Here is a 21425-nt window from a genome sequence, read left to right on the forward strand (position 1 = left end):
CCAATAACACTCTTAGAATTTTTCTGCAAATGAACCAGACTCAGTTTGACTTTTTTAAGACTAATTGTCCTGGAACTTTGGACATTATGAAGATATGACTTGATTGTTAATTTTTATTGTATGTCATTGCACATACAACCTGTTAGAAAATAACAAGATGACTCTAAATGACTTCTGATGCAGTGTATAAACTCATCAGCAGTGAGAAAATAGAAAAACATGCATCCCTTCTCCTTTCTTCTGCAAGAAAATCACTGACATTCAGAACAATGCCCGGAATCATCACTGATTAACTTAGACATGCCATTCTTGGAGTATATAATTTGAATTGGCACACGTACTCCCCCAAACTACAGCTGTATCTTAATAGAACATGATAGCAAGCTAAGTTGTGTAAAAGATTCTGAGGGCTTAGCGGGATACTGATTGGCAGAGAAGCAAACAAAGCGAACCTCTGAGTCAGTCAGATGTTCAGATTTCCAGTAAAGGTCCCACAAACAACTACCTCAAGTGCATTGAGAGTCAACTGCCAAAACAACGGCTTCTCTGTTTCCCAAAGCAATACTTGTGTACAGTCCCTAAACAAACTGTCAAAGACATTGTACATCTGGACAACACAGTTGCAAAGTTAATTTTGGTTGGAAGAAAACTATACCTCTGGTTTTAATTTGGTTGGAATTTTGATCAGGGAAAGAATCTTATTGTGGGCATTTCTAAAGTTTCTATGAACATGTGCAAAAAGGCTATGAGCTGCCAAACATAGAAGATTCTGATAAATAAAATTAACACTTCAAGTGAAGTCAAGGAGAGTCTGAAGGCTGTATGTCATGGGCCGTTTAGCTCCATGGACCAGCACCCGGGGCATTCATTATCACACTATAGACTTGAGATTTCAAGATTCAAATTACAGAAATAACTTGATTCTTCTAACATGTTCTCCTAAAATTTAGGCAGGCTGCTACCAAGTGGGTTATGTTACCTAGTCCATGAAAACCACCGAGCAGTTTCTCCCGCCTTACAGGACCTTGGTGAGTTTCTCATTCTTAGAAAGGAGCAACCGCCAATATCGAAGTAGTCAGCGTCCTCTTGTACCTTCACTCACTCAGAGCATTTAGAGCACTAAACCTGTCTACCTAATCCTTCTCTTGATCCTGATATTACTGAGGTCCGTTTAAATCCAGTGTCTCCAGGCAGTGACATCAGTGATATCTCCTTCCATCCCCGTCCTTTTTAAGTGAAAAATAAGCATATTCATAATGACAGGACCCATTGGAGAATAAGTACGGAGAAAGAAGAAAGTGAGCAACTTTCATGATGTTACATAAGTGAACCCATACAAAAGTCAGATTCTTTGCATCATGCTCTTAATCCTTCCTACTTCTCCCCTGAGTAGGCTATGGTCAACTACATAATACAGCTGCCTTCTGTTCTGTTGTTGCAATGAACTCTTAATAGTTTCCATCTGCAGTTAGGACCACCTCCGAAGTCTACTCAGTTCAGATTACCACTAGACGAAGAGTCCGAGGAGCCTTCAACACTCAACTATCAGGTGTCACCCTTGAACACCTATCTTAGCAGCTTTCTTCACCATTCTGGAAGAGATGGCCTTCCATTTACATGTGGCTAGGCTCCAATGTTTTAATAACCTAGGCGCAAGATATTGGCTTTTTAAATTTGAAAGCCAACACACAAAATTCAAAGTTATAAATAGATGCATTTGAGAAAATGTTCATTTTAATGAGAGTTGAATATTTGGCCAAAGAATTACCACAATGACCCTAAATAATGACAGCTCTCAGTATTAAATGTATTGGTATATAGAACTTGTTTAATAACATTTTACCTGCAACTGTACGGGAATGCAAAAATATCACGTTCTATGTCAATATTTCATGCTCTTCAAGTGTATTAATTCATATTATCTTAATTTTATGAACATTACAGAGCAAGAATGGTACCAATTTTATAACTGTAGAATCTGAGAGAAATTAAATGACTAGTATAAGGTCACATTGATTGGGAATTAAAATCAAAACTCAGATTTCAGGGCCGGCCCCGTGGCTTAGCGGTTGGGTGCGCGTGCTCCGCTGCTGGTGGCCCGGGTTCGGATCCCGGGCGCGCACCGATGCACCGCTTCTCCGGCCATGCTGAGGCCGCGTCCCACATACAGCAACTGGAAGAATGTGCAGCTATGACATACAGCTATCTACTGGGGCTTTGGGGGGAAAATAAATAAATCTTTAAAAAAAAAAAAAAAAAAAAAAAAACTCAGATTTCAATTTTAAGACCCCTATGGTTTCTACTTTACAGTGTCTACCTCTGAACCTTTGCACTTACTAAAAACATTCAGGTGGGTTAACACATGGTATTCATTGCTATTTAAAGATTAAGGATCAAGAATCCTATGTATTAAGGGTTATGAATATTAACTCATAATCAACAATAACAGTGCATCTGTGACATACATATTTTTTCAATGTCATCATAACTGTCTGTTTTTTTAATCTCTGTGTGTCTTCACTAAATCTTAAGCACAAGGACTGGCTCCATCCCCATATGGAAAATAGGAAGGCCTATAGATTTTCTGGTGAGTCAAGAGGCAAAATTTGCTGTTAATCTCATATCAACCTGTGACTCATTTCTAATAACTGGGCTTCTTATTAAGCTATACTCCTAAACCCCTGGTCCACATCTCTTCCCTCTTGCCCCAGTTTCTGTCTTACTTCAATGCCAGGCACTTTAATTCTTCTAGTTTGAGGGACTTTTCTTGTCCTGACAGGCCCTATACCTTCAAACAGCACTCATGACCCCATGCCCAAGCACTTTCACTCTTGCAGCAAGACTTTCTTGATGCCGACATTTGTCTGTCTGCTGGGATCAGGAGAGTTGCCTGATGGAGATACCGTGGACTTTGGATCTGACCATGGTGGGTTTGAATCACTCACTCTTCACTTTTAGCCCTTAGCTTTAATTTCTACAACACCTCCATGAGGCAGTTATTCAATTCTTATTTTGCAAATTATGAAACCAAGGCAAGTCACTTAACCTCCTGCAGTCTTAGTTTCATAATTCGTAAAATGCTACCATTACTATTATGAACCAAAGCCTCTCTAATGTTGACCAGAAATTGTACTGTCTTCCATCATTGCTTTCCAGGCTTTATGGATTCCTTACAGATCCTGGAGCATGTTTCAAGTCTCCAGGTCCTCTTTATTCTTGGTCAGCTCTATTTGATGACAATTTGGGCTTCCAAATACCCCAGGGATGAATACAAATTAACAAAGCAAAGTATACAATTTTAGATAAATCCTTTTTGGTATAGTTTAAAACAGCAAGCACAAATATATACTGTGAAATCTGAAGCAATTATCCACTTAAGTTCAGCTCAGATTTCTATATACCATTGCCCCTCCCTTGTCCTTAGAGTAGTCATATGTTCACTTTATCTTGCCTTGTTTTTCTTCATAGTACTTGTCAGTCACTGATCTTTGGTATTATGCTGTAGATCTCTTTGTTTATTGTCAGGGTCCTCCTCATGAACAAAGGCTCCTCTTCATGAAAGGAAGGTTGTCTATTTTGTTCACCCCTTTTTCCCCAGCACATAGAGGAGTGCTTGGCAAACAATGGTACCTCAACAATATTTGTTAATGAAGAAGGAAAGAAGGAAGGAAGGAAGGAAGGAAGCAAGGAAAGAAGGGAGGGAAGAAAGAGCATGCTTGGAGTAAGGTTGGAAAGATAAAAAATTTTAATAATTTTGATAATAATGACATCTAAAACTTATTGAGTGCCTAGTTTATGTCCTATTCTAAGAAATTGATATGTGTTAATTAATCTAATGGTGCAAATACATATTGAGAGATAGGTAAGATTGGGAAACTGAGCCACAAAGAATTTAAGTAACCTGTCTATGGTCACACAGCTCATAATAGTGGCGTTAGCATTTAAACCAGGAAATTTAACTCGAGATTTTGTCCTCTTAATCTCAATGTATTGTTTCATTTTACTAGTGTATAATTAATTCACAGAATAAAAAAATAAGACAACATTTACTGCTATTAAAGCAAGTGACTTAAAGAAGAAACTCTAAGAAGGTTCTCAGTAATTGCTATTGAATTCTGTAAAGTCAGAAACTCCTTCTTATTTAGGCAAATTTACAGTGAACACTTGAGGTAACAGGACTTGGAGAGAGAGAAGGACCAGGCTGGATCACAAATTTCTTGTCCAGACTCAGTATAGATTAATAAATCACAAACAATTCAGAGGACACCCTCATACAACTTTGAGGGTATTTCAAGGAACATTCCCATCTGGAATCTGTGCTGATTCTTTTCATATTGTGTTTCCCTAAGGATGACTCACAGGAAATTGAGGTTTCAGAAATATGTTGTGTTTTTTATGGCATTTCTCTACCTTCACTGCAGAAGTTCTAAAGATAAATGATTTTGTGGTGTGTGTTTTCCCGTTAAGTTTAAAGAAGGAAACACACTTTTTTCAACTATTTTTTTACAACTTCTCTAATCATAATAACATTTATGCTTATGTTACAATAATGATGATAATTCTGTTGGCTGTGGTACAACTATTCTAGTAAATGAGAGTAAAAAGAGGGTGAAAAAAGACTCCTGGATAATAGATAAAATTGCAGTCAAAAAACAATTGTTGGATAACCATTATGTGTATTGAGCTATGCTACATATTGTGAAGGGTGTAAAGATATATGGCATCACTCCTGATTCAACCAATACACAGTCTGTTGGAAGAGTCAGAGGTAGACCAGATGTCTCCAGCAGGGGGTGAAGGTGGTAAGTATGAAACAGACACAAAGTGCACTGATCACACATTCACTGGGAAATGATTGATTCCAGCTGAAGGATCATTAGAGCCTTGTGGAAGTGTGGCATTTGAAATAGGTCTTGAGAAATTATATAGACCTTCTTTAAAAACACCGCAGAGAGTAAAGGAGAAATTTGCAAAGATGAAGATGGCAAAGGAGAGCGTGTGGAGAAACAAGCCAGCTCAGAGGTCTTTGTTCCTTCTTTTCTCCCTCCTTCCCTCTTTCTCTCTCTCTGTCCCTCCTTCTCTTCCTTCCTTCCTTCCAATACCTTATACACCACTAAATGCGTAATGGGCCAGAGTAGAGGTTCACAAATCTCCCCCAGTACCTAGGATGATGCCTGTTGCGTGTGATACTCAATAAATATTATTGGAAAAAAATGGGTAGAGCTTAGATAGGTGAACAATTCTAATTTGTGGATTAAGGAAAAACTTTTGTGCTATATCACTTACCACATGGAAATAAATTTAAAAAAATCATTTATGAGTGTCTATATGAGCCACCCATTGTGTAACTGCAAGAGAGAGAAAAGAATGAGCAAAAAATTCACAGAGTAAGGTTAGTTTTCTGACTATGTCTCATGATAGACTCTGAGACATCTAGAACAGGAAACATATCTTTATTTATTCAATAGGCATTTTATTTAATACCTGCGATGTGCCAGCTGCTGTGTTAAGTATTGTGGCACAAAAATGAAAGATATGGTCCCCGCCAATGCTGTGCTTACAATTGATGGGGAAGAAAGATAGATAATATAATGTATATGCTGCTGATTATTAGATAATATCTACTGCTAAGGAGCGCAAATACATTATTTATTTGGTGTACTCACCCTGTGAGGCAAGTATTATCTCCGTTTTACAGATGAGGATTTAAAGCTTAGATAGGCTAAGAAACTTGCCCAAGGCCACACAGCTATTTTAAGCAGTAGAGTTGAGATTAAAACTTTCAGACTCCAAAACCTGTGCTCTTAGCTGTTCGTTACACAACATTAGGGGTTGACAATTGTTACTTCTCAGACTGGTGCCTACATTGAGTCTTAAAGAATGATTAGGAGTTTATAAGGAAGAGAAGGAGTGCAAGGACATTTGAAGAAAGAAAGCAAGTGGTTTAAAAGACTAGGGCACATGGTATATTGGGAGGAAGGTGTTGAAGACGTGGTTAGCAAACTACAAATGAGATAGCTTATACAAAGCACTGTATACTTAGGATCAAGCAGTGGTTCACCCTCCTGGTTGAACATTAGAATCAACTGGGGAACGTTTAAAAAATATAAAAGATTGGGCACCTGTCCGGACCAGTTAAAATGAAGTCTCTAGTGGTAGGAGTCAGGCATCTGTATTTTTAAAAGTTCCTCGGGTGATTCTAGCAGTGTTAGGTAGAAACCACTGGGCTGAAGTGATAGGAACCATTGAGGGAGTTTAAGCAGGGCAGTGTGGTAGATGGATTAGAAGGGCCTCGATTAGAGGCAGGGAAATCAGTTAGAAGGAGGCTAACAAGTGATGATGAGAGCCTACAAAGTTAGGAGCAAAATGGAAGGAAGTGTGGAAGGACACGTGAGAGAGGATTAGGGAGTAAGTAGGACACACAGGTTTTGGGATCCATCCGGATGGGCAGGCTGGATAAGATGGGGAAGAGACTCTTCAATTTCTAGCTTCAGTGACTATGTGCGAGTTATGCCACTTATTGAACTGGCAAAGATGGTGAAGCCAAAAGCCTGTGAAAGAGACTGAGATGGAACAGCAGAAAAGCAGGGGACAGGGACACCTCAGATCCAGGAGAAGAGGAGCAAGTTGTCAATAGTGCCAAGTACCTCTGGAATAGGGAAGTACATGATTTTGTTGAATTAATTGAAAATAGAATATCAGATGGATATAGCTTTTTCCTTTCGTCTACCTTCTAAACAGATTCTTGCTTCGGATTTGTGATGCGAATGTGGATATTAGCAGAACAAGAGGAAGCCTGTGCCAGTTATTAAGTCATTGCCCTCAGCTCCAGACTCATCTTTTTGTACTCTGCCTCATGATGCCAGGGCTGAACTCTGCCGACAAGGTTGGCGTTGCCAGCTACTCCCGATTAGGCTCAGCCAATGAGGGGCACTAGAGGGACACTGCAAGTCTGCAGAAGGAACAAGCCACACTCTACTATATTCTCCCCGAGGGCAGTAACCGTGAACGTCTTTTCAGAATTATTTCACCCCACAGCGACAGTTTCTTTTTTTCCCATAGCAGCAGCTGAAACCAGTTTGTAATTTTTCCTGCACTGTCAGAACCAGCTTCATTATGTCTCCCACCCAGAAACACCAGCAAGAACTGTCTGATACTTCCTCTCCAAAGACATGGGGCCCAACCCCACAGGGCCTTTTCTCTGAGCTCAGACACACCAGCACTAGCTGAGCAGCATCTGCTCTCCTCAGATGTCTATGTTCCAGCTCCATAGAGCCCCTAAGTTTCTAAGTTTTAGTAATTTCAACATCTTCCTTTTGTTACCTCAGTGCCCGGGGTGGTAGCTACTTTCTGCAGTTGATATCTTAGATACCTTAGAGTACTTTTATTATGCTTTTCATTACCTGTTTAAGAACTTTATAACTAGTTAACAATTATTTATATTAAATTTGGTTCAAATAGGTAATGTTGTGTCTGTCTCCTGAATAAGCCCTTACTTACACAGAAATTCGTTCCAGGGTCATTTTAAGAAACAGGTCCTTGAAGTTATTTTGGGATTAGTTTGGTCACATTCTTGAGCATGAATGCAATATTGAGCTCCTTGCCAATGGGAAATAGGATTCTAATAACCCGTAACATATAGTCTCATTACAATTCATCAAATTACCACCTGTGATTGATTGTGAAAAGTTTTTTTCATTTGTGGTATTGCACATAGCATTTCTACAGAAAAAGAAATTCATTTCATAGCCAAAGAAGGTAGTGATGAACTCCTAACTATTGGATTAATTGATTTTGCCACAGTCCCTCATCACCCTGAAGCATTGGCTTAATATAAAGATGGAATAGCATACTGAAGGCTCAGCAATGGCATCAGTTGGAAGACACCACCATGAAAGGGATGAGGTTCTATCTTACAGCACACAGTACATGATTTGTATCAGAGGCACTTTATGGTGCCATTTCTCCCATAGCCAAAATACATAGATCTGGAAATCAAGGAATTGAAGCTGGAGTGACTCCTCTCACTATTACATCTAATATGCCATTCACAGAATTTTTGATTCTTATTCCTATAACTTTGAGCACTGCTGATTTGGAAATGTTGGTTCCAAAGCAAGATATTCTTCCACCAGGGGAACAACAATGGTTCCAGTGAATTGGAAAGCAAGACTGCCACCTCACCATTTTAGGCTCCTTGCACCACTGAATCAACAGACAAAAAAATGTGTTACTCTACTGGCTGGGGTGATTGATCCCAACTTGTATGATGACATTAGGTTACAAAGGAGACAGGAAGGACTATGTCTGGGGATTGGGAAATTCTTTGGGACAGCTCCTAAATTCGTGGAAAACTACTACAACAACAACAAAAGATAAACTCACTAAGGATTCAGATCTTTCAGGAATGAATTTGTGTCCCCTTAACCAGGTAAAGAAACTTGACCAGCTGAACTGAAACAAAGGAAATATGGAATGCATATTGGAAGAAGGAAGTCACATATATATCCACTGTGGCCTTCTGACTGGTTTACAAAATTAAAAATAGTACAGATTTGTGTATTTTCTCCTTTGCTGTGTGTGTATTGTATATTATATATCTGTATCTCTGTGTGTTTATGTGTTTAAATGGATTAACTATTTTCTTCTTTCTCCTCCATCATTATTTGACACAAGTTTTATTGGAGGTTAACTTTACTATTTAGTCTTTAAGTAAGAGAATATCTGGATGGGACTGTGACTGAATTTAAGGAGAAATATATGTAGCTACAAAATGGATATACTGGTTATTAGACTTTGTAACTCCTTGCTTTGGGGAGAGAGTGATAATGTCAATTGTACAAAAAAGGATAGTTGCATTGTCTTAGGCAGAAACAGCATATTTTGTTGTATAAAAGTGAAAATATGTGTAGGAGATCACATATGGATGCTAAGTAGCCAAAGGGGTGGACTGTGCCAGTTACTGTGTCACTGCCTTTCAACTCCAAATACACACTTGTGCGGTCCGCTTGGTGGTGCTGGGCATGGGCCTCCATGAAACACCTTTCTGCTTTTGCCTTCTGGCTCTATGTTAGGCTCCGCCAACAGAGGGCGCCAGAAGTAGATTATAAAATTGGATGAAGTGGTGTAAGAGACTTGCTCTTTCTTGTCTGCTTCTTGTGGGCTATTTGTCTGCTTGTCATTCCTGTGAGAGTTGTTCCAGCAAAACTTATTTATTCTAGAGTGAGCAATAGCTGAACTCAGTTTGCAGTTGTTTCAAGACCCGCAGAACGGGCTTAATCACGCCTTCCCTCAGAAATTCCAGCACCTGCCAAGCACCTCCTCCTCAGAGGTCAGAGTTTTGCTTACATGAAAGCCCTTCTTTAGGCTTCCAAGTTTTAATAATTCCACCGTCATACCTTTTCCATGTTAGTGCTGGGGGTGGTAGTGATTTCTTGTGGCTGCTATCTCTACGATATCAAGTTCTGTTTTTACTCTTTCATTTTCTTAGGTATCAACTTGATTCCTAATTGACAATTTATATTAAATTCTCTCTGCTTTTATTTTTGTCTCTTGACTGAACCCCTACTAATAGAAAACCTTAGAAAGTGCGTGCTGAATTCTTTTAGGAAGGGCAAGGGACTACTGAAAGGAAAAAACAAAAATAAGATGAGAGAAGTGAAGAAAGAGGAAGACCCATAATGAAAGATAGAAAGAAGAGGGGGAGGTAGCTGTCACATGTGACAAAAAAGCCTTTGGGGAAGTAGGTGGATGTACGTAGTTTTTCTGCACAGCGTGATATGAAAGCCCTTCCTTTGCCCTTTCACACAAGGCTATCGTAAAGATTTAAATTTCTTTGCAATTCATTTTGGACATCTGAATATGTGCTTCTTCTGAATGCAACACTTAGCTGAGACTGAACAGATAGCACACCTTTATAATAATTATATTTTGGAGATACTCTGTAGAAATTGGACCCCAAGTCCAGTATCCGTAGCATCCCAGACCCGATAATGACCCCAGAACTGAGCCAAGGAGGAACTTTCATGCTGGCTCCTCGACTTTTGGTGCAACGGAGCAAGAATCAACTCAGCATGAAATGGGATGGTCTCCTGAATGGTAGAGACACATTGCAAAGGCTGAATTATTCCAAGTCAGGGGTTACACGACCTGGCAATGGTGTACAGAGAATTTGACTTGTTTAGTGTTATATGCGAGTTCAGTAAACTAATCAACACTCAAAAGTCTGATGTAAATTTTCTCGTTAGTTTTTCACCCAGGTTCAACAGATTTATCAGTCTAAGAAATTAATCCACTATGGAGGGAAAGAGAAGGTTTGCCGCAAACATATTTCAATTAAGTAATTTCGAGGTTTTCCCCTATTCTATCAGTTGAAAACAGATCTTCTTGATCTGTGCAGCTAGTCTAGAGCATGCTGTGGATCAAACTTTGGATTCACTGGTAGAAGATACTTGTTATCAAAACCGACAAATGTGGGAGGAATACAACACAGGATATAAGTAAAAGATTGAAAAGTTTTATAATGGTAATAAAACCATGGGGTTAGAAAAATACAAGAGCTTCAGTAGAGTGTTTCAGGGTTGAGCATTAGAAATTATTTTAGTCTTCAAAGCCATAAACATCTCTATTTTTATGGCGGCTGACATGACCATGTTTGGAAGAGCCTCTGACTGAATAGAGAGTTCATAATTACACATCAAAAAAGACAGAAATAGTCTACAAGTTTCTTCTGGCATAAAGGCATTTAGTAGAGGGACATGTGACAGGAAGCCAGTTACTGTGGCCAGCACTGCGTAACGTGGCCACATCTATAGCCAGCAGGGTGGGATATTCTGATTGGAGGCACCAACCCAATCACATGGAATGAGGGAGGAGTATTTCTCCAAAGAAAGGTGGGGTGCTATCACGAGAGGAGGGGTGGCAGAGGTGCAGAGCAGACAAAAGTAATGGATAGCTACTGCAAAACTGCATTAAAACAATTATAAAAGACTCTAAGTTGTCTTGCAGCTGACTTTCTCACACAAGCAACAAAGAAAAGTCCTATAAATTTTGTAAGATTTTGTTTATTTGTTTAATAGTTTGTTATATTACAGAAGAGTAATTTCCAGAATATTTCTTAATTCAGTTAGTACTGTTAAGAAAATATACTTATTGTGTGTATTCTGAGTTGTTCTGACATTTTCTGAATAAACAGTATATTACCACAGTAACCTTGCTAGACCAAACAGAACCTAGCCTAGAGTTAACTGTAACTAGCTATTCAGAGTTTCAGGTATTATCTTTGGAATAAAGAAGAAGAAATCTAATTATTAGGATTTTGTTTATCCATTGACCTAAAGTAATATTTTTAAAAATTCACACTCCTCCAGACCTTATAACAAAAACCTCGTAAACAGAGTTGTTAAAAATCCCCTAACATCAGACAATTTCTGTGAGGAGGCACTCTAACCTGTTTGCAGGACACCTGGTAGAGCAGAAAATACCCACTAGCTACTGATAACCCTTAAGGATCCAGAGACCTTTGGAGAGAGCAAATGTAAAACAAATTAGAGAGGAAACAAGTAGCTTGCTCTCTTTCTAGACCTCAAGCTAAATACAACTTGGAAAGAGAATCTCTCTGGAAATCAGGGTGTCTGAACACATGCTAACCATAAGACTGCAGAGGTCCTCCAAAATGCTGAAAATGAGTGATTATTTGTAAATACATTAAATTGGGAGAAGAATGTAATACTAGTATCAGAGTTTAATAGTTCGTTTTGAGTCTTTACTTAATGTGTAGCTTTGATTACACATTAGATTAGATTAAGTCTTAGATTAAGTTACAATCACACATTCAAATAAGTGATATTTATATAGTCAATTTCCTCTCTCTTTGGAGTGATATGTAAAGAAAACAACAATGGCCAAAATAACACTAAATTTCAAACATTGCCTACTAAGCCCAAACTGGGGTTCACCTCATGGGGAGACCCTCTTTGACAAAATCTTTCAGTTCCTCAGAAACTACCCTCCTGTGGAGGGACTCCAGGATGATCGCTATTTATTCTTAATTCCTTCCCAATAAAGAGTTCACAGTAGATTCTTACTTAACTGAATGCTTTATTTGTAAAGAACAAAAAGAGTTATGAGAAAGGGAGCTCCCATCTTTTGCATACATTCCCCTACCCCAAACACACTATCCATAACTTGTCCTAAACCTTACATTGCATTTAGGGTTGCTACAGTTGCCACCAACAGTGGTCACTAGGTACAATCCTAGGGAACAAAATGATGGTGACCTCCCATTGCATTCACAAAAGTTGATGTTCACTTCCCCAAGGAATCCCATGCAGTTACTAACGGTGGCACATAGCAACCCCGGACATCGAGCGCTTGGAATTATCTGCAGCGTCATCTCCCAAAAAGTCACATTAATTGGTTTAACAAAATATGCTGAGCCTCTGGGTTAATCAAAGTATTAGGGTAGAAAAATAGATTGGCTCCAGGGTGATTAGAAAGGTGAGTTTGAAGTCACATATATCAGTGTAATAAGGAGAAATTGAGGACCTCCTATGATGGGATCACTTGCAGAAAACTGGAAAATTGGCAACATAATAAAACCAGGGAAGGACTGGACCTTTAAAAAAATCATCTCATTAACGCGTCACCCTACATCTCTTCTTCCAGATTGTGAAACTTAAAAAGTCTATATTTCAGATAAGTCTATAAAATATGTATACACAATTGATGAGCAATAAAAATTGAGAAATATAATTCTTACTGGCCTATGAGTAGTTAGCCTGCATAACATTGATTCTTATCTCAAGCAACACTCAAACTCTGTAATTTGTTTGTGCAGTCAGTAGCGAAAGGAACACACATTTTATAGTCCAAGGACTCTTGGGATAGAATCTCGGTTCTCTCATTCATTACATGTATTATTTTAAGTAAATTATTTGGTGTGACTAAGAGACATACTTTCTTTTTATGTAAAAGGAGAATAATAAAATCCACCTTCTTGGGATGATTAAATGTACATATTTATAAAGCCCCTGATGGTGCCTAATACATAAGTGCCCAATAAAACTTCTGCCTCCTTGTGGGTACAGAGGGAAACAAACAAATCTAACACAACCCCATCTCCCCAGGCAGCCTAGTTACAAATTTCTACAGTTGGTCAAAGGAGTAAGATTGGACATGTCTGCCAACTTAATGAAACTCTTTCTATGTAAATTCGAGTCTTGGTTATTAATCCTATTTTTTTATTACACGTGTCTTTTATTGTGAGCTTCTTCAATATTTTTGGAACATGATTTAAATTTGGAATGTAAATTAAAACACTGGGAAAATGACAATCAAAATGCATTTTCTACAAAATTGTTAACCCACCTCTGTGTAATTGCTGAGGCTGGTGTCTGCTGGAAATGCAAGGTTTCAAAATTCAAGCAATGTAATAATTACCGTAAGCAAAGCAAATGCCTTACTGTATAGATCAAACAACATGTAGCTGTAATATATATACTCTGGAAAAAATTACATTTTAATAATTAAGAGCTAATGAGTCATTCCAACTCTATTCAGTAGATGTTAAAATCTTTCATCTGTTTTGTTCTCACTCATATTTATTCCCTGACAGCCAGTTCATGACTTGGGTCCAGTAGGGCTTACAGTCTTTCTTGACTCTAAACATCTAATTTGCTTCTGAGACGCTACAGTTAGAATTCTTTTGGAGACAGAAAAATCGATGGGGAAACTTAGGCTCACCTTGCTTGTCCTCACATAGTCAGAGAGTGGCAGGATTAGGACTAGAACCAAGACTAGGACACTTTCCATTCCACCATGAGGAATAATTCTTCTTGAGTTCATCCTAAGTACCCATTTTTCTGTGTCAACATCCAATATGACAAATTTCAGCAAAGATTATCACCAGACAAATTTACTAGATTAAAAGAAATAGTAATTGGGGCCAGCCTGGTGGTGTAGTGGTTAAGTTCGCACACTCCACTTCCGTGGCCCAGGGTTTGCAGGTTCAGATCCTGGGCGCGGACATACACACTGCTTATCAAACCATGCTGTGGCAGTGTCCCACATAAAATGGAGGAAGATGGACCCAGATGTTAGCTCAGGGACAATCTTCCACAGCAAAAAGAGGAGGATTAGCCACAGATGTTAGCTCAGGGCTAATCTTCCTTAGGGGGAAAAATAAAGAAATAGTAATTTTCCAAAGGGCCCTTACTTCAATTTAGTGAACATTGTTTAGAAACCAGTATTTCAGGCATAATATACAGCTTTTGGTTGAGGAAATTATTACCTCAATTACCTTTTCACTAGATCCACATAGTATAATTAAAAGGCCTGGGGGTTGGTTTACTGTGCTCAAAGAGCCAGAATATGTTCTAACTTCCATTGTATGTCCTAAAACTGTGATTGCATGTTATTACATTTGAACCCCTCAAGCAGTCAAAATACTTCCTAGGTCAAAAGCCTCTTCCAACTCTTTAGTGTTCAGAAATATTCATTAGTCAAAAGCTGTAGAAGGTATTAGCTTGCTAAGCCACCATATATATGGCTTGCACAGGCACAAAATGAAGAGTTTGGACAAAAATGTAGTAAAGAAGAAACTGCTATATAATTTAGCTGTCAGTTCATCAGCTTTTTAATTCGAGGAAAGAGCTCAGTCATATTGTTATAGAAACTCAAGGATCTACCTATTCTGGCCTCCAATATATATGGAATCTAGAAGAGGTTCCAGCTCTTCCCCAGAATCATTGCTAGACTGTGTTTCTGTGGGGGAGGTTGGGTTGAGGACGATTGCGAGTTTGCAGAAGGACGGAGATCACACTTTGCTGCTCTCCAAATACACATTCTGGCTACTACTATGTGTGGCTGCTCTTATAGCACCCATACTGATGACGGGTGATGACACAGACCTGGGGGAAAAAGTCTGGTTTTAGAGTTTAAAGCTGAGGTTGAAAATTGAGCTCCTTCTTGACCTAAGGCAGGATTAAGGAAGTGGCAGTAAATGATTGCGACATGATCTGTGTTGGGTGGTCCATGTGTCTGAAAAGGCCAGAGCTACCCTCCAACATCAGGTCTACAGTCTGCTAAAAGAGCAGGATTATTGGCTCAGGAAGGAGCTAGGTGTAACCATCCCCATGATGGTTACATAAGACATTTTTGTAGGAAAACTATTGCTGGCACCCATTGAGACTGTAACTTACCTCGGCAGCCCTGTGACTCTAGGCAGTATGGCTTTCTGGGATGCAGCTTAGTAGAGTGGGAAAACCAGCTGCTGCGGAGCCTGACAAATCTGACATTGATATGTGGTTCTCCTAGAGCTTTTTAGTCATTAAATGGCCATTACTATTATGATGGCAGCTAATATAATGATAGAATGTAACGCTGGGTGAGGAGAGGCAAGACTACCTACATTCACCCAGGCTATGGCTTCCCAAGGAACCTGACCTGTGGAATCTGATGCTCATTTGTAAACTGGGCTGTTCGAGAAAATATTCAATCCAGCAGGCATTTGAGGACAACGTACCCTGGTGCAGATCCCTTCCTAAGCCTCTCAAGTACAACAAAAACTACAAACTTGTGTCACAACCTTCTCCTGCCACAACATTTTTCAAGTCTGTTAGATCAGCCCCTTCTCTCCTCCTCTACTTCTTCCAGCTGCCTGCCTCCCTCCCTCCCCTCCTCCACAAACACGCATTCCATATGTAAAAAGCTTAAGCCACTGTGCGTTATGGGTGAACAAAGTAAAAACAAAAACAAAAAAAAAGTACCTGTCTTCATGGAACTATAATTCAACACTCTAAGAAAATATATGTGTTATATAAATTGTGTATGAACTCCCAAGTAAAAAAAAAAAAAAATACGTTCTCTGTGAGAAGGTTGGAGGACATTCCTATCTCAGGCTATGACGGGACATATACCAGTAGACCAATATTGTCTAAGATCTTTTTCCTTTCCTCTTTGTACATCTCAGATATAAACATCTCTTATTCCCAGTGATGAATGGCTTACACACAGGAAACCCAGTCAATCTTGACTCTGTTTTTCGGACAAGGTTTGAGGAGTCGTTACTAAGCATACTCAGCTCTCAGGAATGACTGGAGCATACTGATAGGCACGGCTCCTTTCACTTTAAGATGGAGTCACTAACATTTAATCGTTATACTTATTGGCAAGCTAAAGCTTGCCAACTTTTCCATTCAACAGCCTTGCAGCAGCCTTAGGTTTCTCCCTAAAATTTTGGAAGGATTTAAGCAAGCCTTGTAACTCCAGAACTCCATGAGCAAAGATGAGTTGTTCCAGTCAATCATGTGTCCTGTTAGGGATTTGCCTCTTACTCTTATCTGAACATGCATTGGAGGCTGTGACTTAAGCCAGCCTTTGTGGTTGCTGTAATGTTATTTATTAAACATAATCGCGTAATTGCCATATGCCGTATAGCTGTAATGAATATACAGGCATTCAAAGAGAGAAGAGTTAAAGCATTGAGAAGCTCTCACAGTTTAAATGAGTTCAGAGCAAGCACAAAAATGAATATAATTTTAAAAGTTTGCTTTACGTTCTGAATAAGGTCCCTGGCCATTTCATTATGATATGCTAGGAGGAAACAAATATTGAATCCTGGTCAGCCCAGAGCAGAACCAAAAAGGGACTAATGCACCCTCGGCACCCTCCTTCCATGATCAAATCACCTCCCCTGTTGTTTTCCCCCTTAAGTCAAGATTCCTGCTGCCCCAGGGCCATACCCTCGTGTGGTCTCCCACCCTGGCCAGCCCCCATTCTCTGGACCAGAATTACTTTCCAGGCTCTGATAGAATTTCTGTCTGCTCTCCCTTTCCCTTGGGACCTTACTGGTCTCCTTAATGAACTTTTCAAGTGTCAATGGGTTACTATATATGTTTCTCTCTGCTCCACACATTAATTTGGAGAAAGTATATAATTTTTCTTATATATATATTATATATATAAAATACATATAAAAGTACAATGCACTATGTATGTTTTTATATGGCTTGTTTTCTCATATATGTGTATTACTGTAATCTCTGGGTATATAAAATGTGATTTCTAAATAATGATTTTTTTATATTTAACATTAGAGTGTATACACTTGTATGTTTTTCCCATATATCTGCAATGTTTTAATATTTAACATTTAACTGATTCACATCATATTTGACTGAATTTTTCCTCTTATAATCTACCAAGAACTCACTTTGTTTCTAGTTTTTTGATAATAGAAATGTAATAAAATAAAAGATTCAACTGTAAGCCTCATCTGAAATTTAGGTAGGTCTAGAGCCTCATCTGAAATTTAGATAGATCTAGTTACATCTTGCTAATTGATGCTCTGTGCCCGACAGAAACCAAACTGGATGGGGGTCTAGAAGAGAGGTGCAGCATGATGATTTGAGCATAGCAACAAAATGCCAGGATCAGAAAGGAATACTGATTTTCAGTTCAGCATGGTAGCTGCCACTCAAAATCCATACCCAGTCCAGCCCCATGGACTCATTTCTATATATGAGAGGCAAAGGGCCATAAGTAAAAACTAACATAATTTTTTAAAATTCAATTTCTCAGTAAACTATTGAGGTCATGAAGCAAAATTGCTTTGCGATATTCTCCATTTCGCCACCCACAGTGGCACAGCTTAAGCAATGAAAAAGTCACAGCTTGTGCAGATGGAGGGCTCCACAAGAGCAGCAGTGGCAACATCTAATGCAGATGGCAGTGCCTGGTGAGAGACACAGAGCAAGAATGATGCTCACCAAGAGAGTTGTATGTGGGCAAGTGGGAGACAACTCTGGGGACTCCTAGAAATACCGGGGGAAGAGCATTTGCCAGAAGGTGAGGAAAAGACCCCAAGAATTGCAAGTTCTTACTAATGATGTGACCCCACTAGTTCCTGAGATCTGATGATGACTGGAGAATCTGGTTACATAATCAACACTTCTGAAACACCTTTATATTTAGAGATTTTTTTTTTTCCTTCCTAAAATTATTAGCTTGGGATAGTATCCTAGAAGTGAGAAGAATTTGTAAACACTGGGGTAATATTTATGTCTCTTGAAAATACATTTTACTTCTAATGGGGTTTTTCAAGAGACTGTTCCTTTAGGAGACCATTGGGAAATATATTTGGGGGCAAATGAGACTCCTGAAACCACTAACATTCCAGGCTATATCAATCTTCATATTCTTCATTCTCAGAGGGCTGGTACTGATTAAAGTCTCCTCTTACTAACTTCAACTGATCAAAGAAAGAAGTATGTCTTCTGAATAGATGTAATTGGATGTGCTGTAATTATACCAACTTATTTGAGATGATTGCATCTAATCTAGTTTCAGAGTCATTAGACATATAGATTTGTTTAAAAGGTAAAGGAAGATTTCCTGGTATATGTGGTTTATGGTCAGCATCACTTCTGGGCTATTCTAGAAACTTCTCTGCCTCTGGGTCAGTCCTAACTTGTGTAGTATTTTTTCTTACCTAATAATCTAGTCCCTTGGGATCTCAAAGGTAAACAATTCTTTTCTTTTTCTGGGCTATGAGATTGAGTAGAATACGTTTACCTGCAGAAATAATTCTTGGCAGCAGAAGCAAAACTACAAATAATCCCACAGAGATTTTCACCTAGCTGCACTTTAAAAAATAGCAAGTAATGAAAATATGCATATTTCCTTTCATATTTAATATTCTTTTAAAAATAAGAGACATCATTTCTACTTCTATTTCCACAATGAGATGCAATTATGATTTCTTGCCTGTGGTTCAATGATTCTTTTTCACTGAAAACATAATTAATAGTCCATGACAATTTGTAAATAGAATGAAAGTCAAAGAACCACAGCCTCAGGGTGTCCAGGATTTAGCAACAACTTATCTTTAAAATTTTCTCTCTCACTTTTTCTCTTCAGCCATACCAAATTATTCCCTTTATTGCAAACACACTTTTGGTCATAGATAGCAAGACATGAGTCTATATGGGATCAGGACTAAGGCCAGGTCAAAATAAAAGCAGGAGAGTTTCTGGGTTTCTCTAAGAATGAGAGCACAAGTGGCCATATTAACTACATTCAATTCGGTCAGTGGAGATCTGGGCAAACCAAGGAACAGTGAACCATCTGATATCTTTATTGGCGTTTGTCTTCTTGTTCACTCTCCCAGTTCCCCATAGGGTATATGGAGCAAACTGCTTGTGGCAGTCATGGATGTGCCCCACTCTGATCCTTCCAGAAAAACCTACTGCACAGCATATAGCTGATTGACAACTTTCGATTTACACATTTTTTGTAGTTCACTCCAGGCTATGGTTCTGTAGGTCTGCTCTCAGCTAACAGCTGAAGACAGTATGGATATTAGGACCAGACTGTCCCTGCCCAACGTGGATTCCTCCAATGGCAGCTTTGGTCCAGGGCCTCCCACTTTTAAAAGGCAATCTAGCTACTGATGCTGAATGTCTAATCTGCCAGCAACAGAGACCAACACTGAACCCTCAATATAGCACTATTCATCAAGAAGACCAACTGGCTTCTTTGTAGCAGGTTGACTACATCGAGCCCCTTCCATCCTGAAAGTGCCAACAGTTTGTCCTCACTGGATAGATAACCACTCTAGGGATGGATTTGTTTTTCCTGCTTACAAAACCTCAGCAAGCACCACTGTCCAGGGGATTCAGGAATGCCTGATCCAAAGGCCTGGAATACTACATAACATAACATCTGACTAAGGGTCCTACTTCATAGTGAAGCAGGGGCAAGAGTGGGCCCATGACCATGACCATGATGTCCACTTGTTTAACACAACACAACGTTCAGAAACAGCTAGCTTCATACGTGTTGCAACAGCTAATGAAAACACAGCTAAAGCACAAGCTTGGAGGCAATAGTTTTTAAGGAGGAGATGCTGTCCTTCAGGATGCAGTCTATCCACTAAATCAAGACTTCTATATGGTACTGTGTCCCCACTAGGAAGGATGAATGGGTCTGGGAACCAAGAGATAGAAGATGTGGTCCCACTTTCCATCATTCTCAATGATTGACCGGGAAACTTCTGCTTCCTATATCTGAGCTCTGCAGGGTTGCATATTCTGGTTCCCACAGAAGGCACACTCTTACAAGGTACGCTACCTTCAAGGTCCCATTGAAAAACAGTCTTTGGCTGCTGCCAGGCACTTGGAACTCCTTGTGTCCAGCGTTGAGCAGGTGTGAAGAGGATGCATCATGTTGGTAAGAGTAATTGACCCTAATCACCTGGAAAACATAGGACAGCTTTTACACAATGAAGGCATAGAGGAATGTATATGGAACCCAGGCAACCCACTTGTTTGTCTCTTGGTACTCACTCATCCAATTGTGACTGTGAATGGACATGAGCAACAACCCAGCCTGAGGTGGATATGATTACCAAAGATTCAGAGCCTTCAGAAATAAACATTTGGGTCACACCATCAGGAGGCCAACAAGACCTGCTGAAGGTGAGGGTAATTTAACATGAATAGTGGATTAAAAAGACATTGAGTACTGAGTGCGGCCTGAAGAACAGCTGCAGAAATGAGCACTGTAGCTCTTCGTACTAACGTCCCTCTTGTAAGTTTCCTCTCAGGAAGAGAGGCATACAAGAACTATGGAGAAGGTACTCTCCAAGTATGTATAGAAAAACGGACTATGGCCACGGAAGAGCCCTGCTCAGATCTCCCTTCAATAGAAACTGCTGCAGGGAGCATAGCTGATTGACAGCCTCTAACTACAATATCTTGGGCTCCATTCATGCTGGGCCATGCCTCTACCAGGCTGTTTCTAGCCAATATCTGAACATAGTGGGGGTACTAGAAGGTCATTTCTTTCTGAGGTGGATTCCTTTAATGGCAAACTTGGCTGGGAATTCCCTATCAGCCTGGGGCCAGAACTTTTTAAAAACTATTGTGATCTGAGGTTCTTCCTACCCAATCTGTCCTTCCTTTCCTCTTTTCACAGGATCAGACTTGCATTGCACTCAGCAGATGCTCCTTGAATACTCCTGCTTCCTCCCCATTTATGCTTCATAAGGATTGTTGTAGGTTGAATTGTGTCCCCCAAAAAGATATGTTGAAGTTCTAACCCCTGGTACCTGTAAATGTGACCTTATTTGGAAATTGGGTCCTTGTACACGTAATCAAGTTAGGACGAGTTTATAAGGGTTGGTCCTTAATCCCTAAGGACTGCTGTCCTGATAAGTAGAGGGAAACTTGAAGACACAGAGGAAGAAAGGTCACACGAAAACAGGCAAAGACTGGAGTTATGATACCACAAGCCAAGGAATGCCTGGGTCTACGAGATTCGGGAAGAGATGAGGAAGAATTCTCCCCTGGAGGCCCCAGAAGGAGCGTGGCCTTGCCAATACTTTCATTTCAGACTTCTAGCCTCCAGAACTGTGAGACAATATA

Source organism: Ceratotherium simum, chromosome 2, assembly GCF_057802395.1.
Source record: "Ceratotherium simum simum isolate JZ-2026a chromosome 2, ASM5780239v1, whole genome shotgun sequence".
In the NCBI taxonomy this organism is placed as follows: Eukaryota; Metazoa; Chordata; class Mammalia; order Perissodactyla; family Rhinocerotidae; genus Ceratotherium; species Ceratotherium simum.